Below are 710 nucleotides of genomic sequence, written 5' to 3'. Positions count from 1 at the left end.
CACCGATTCTCCTTGTTGTTTTACAACAGTCCATTCACAACTTACTTACCAGAGCCAGTTTCACCGATTCTCCTTGTTGTTTTACAACAGTCCATTCACAACTTACTTACCAGAGCCAGTGTCACTGATTCTCCTTGTTATTTAACAATCTGTTCATTGCTCTGTTACTTAACTGAGCCAGTGTCACTGATTCTCCTTGTTATTTAACAATCTATTCATTGCTCTGTTACTTACCAGAGTCAGTGTCACTGATTCTCCTTGTTATTTAACAACCTATTCATTGCTCTGTTACTTAACTGAGCCAGTGTCACTGATTCTCCTTGTTATTTAACAATCTATTCATTGCTCTGTTACTTACCAGAGCCAGAGTAACTGATTCTCCTTGTTATTTAACAATCTATTCATTGCTCTGTTACTTACCAGAGCCAGTGTCACTGATTCTCTTTGTTGTTTTACAACAGTCCATTCATTGCTCTGTTACTTACCAGAGCCAGTGTAACTGATTCTCCTTGTTATTTAATAATCTATTCATTGCTCTGTTACTTAACTGAGCCAGTGGCACTGATTCTCCTTGTTGTTTTACAACAGTCCATTCATAACTTACTTACCAGAGCCAGTGTCACCATTTCTCCTTGTTATTTAAAAAAATCCACTTGTAACTGAGTTACTTACCTGAGCCAGTGTCAAATCGAAACTCCACACTACCATTT

General features: G+C 37.7%; 1 protein-coding gene across 1 annotated transcript in view; it reads right to left on the bottom strand.

Moving 5' to 3' along the window:
• The window catches only part of LOC106468138 (basement membrane-specific heparan sulfate proteoglycan core protein-like), a 151,119-nt gene that overhangs the window by 24,631 nt on the left and 125,778 nt on the right, over positions 1–710 (bottom strand). The gene's annotated exons all lie outside the window — the stretch shown is intronic.

This window comes from Limulus polyphemus, unplaced genomic scaffold (assembly GCF_000517525.1).
Source record: "Limulus polyphemus unplaced genomic scaffold, Limulus_polyphemus-2.1.2 Scaffold2886, whole genome shotgun sequence".
Taxonomy (NCBI): domain Eukaryota; kingdom Metazoa; phylum Arthropoda; class Merostomata; order Xiphosura; family Limulidae; genus Limulus; species Limulus polyphemus.
Note: the sequence above shows the minus strand (reverse complement) of the source record. Positions and strands in the feature narration are given on the sequence as shown.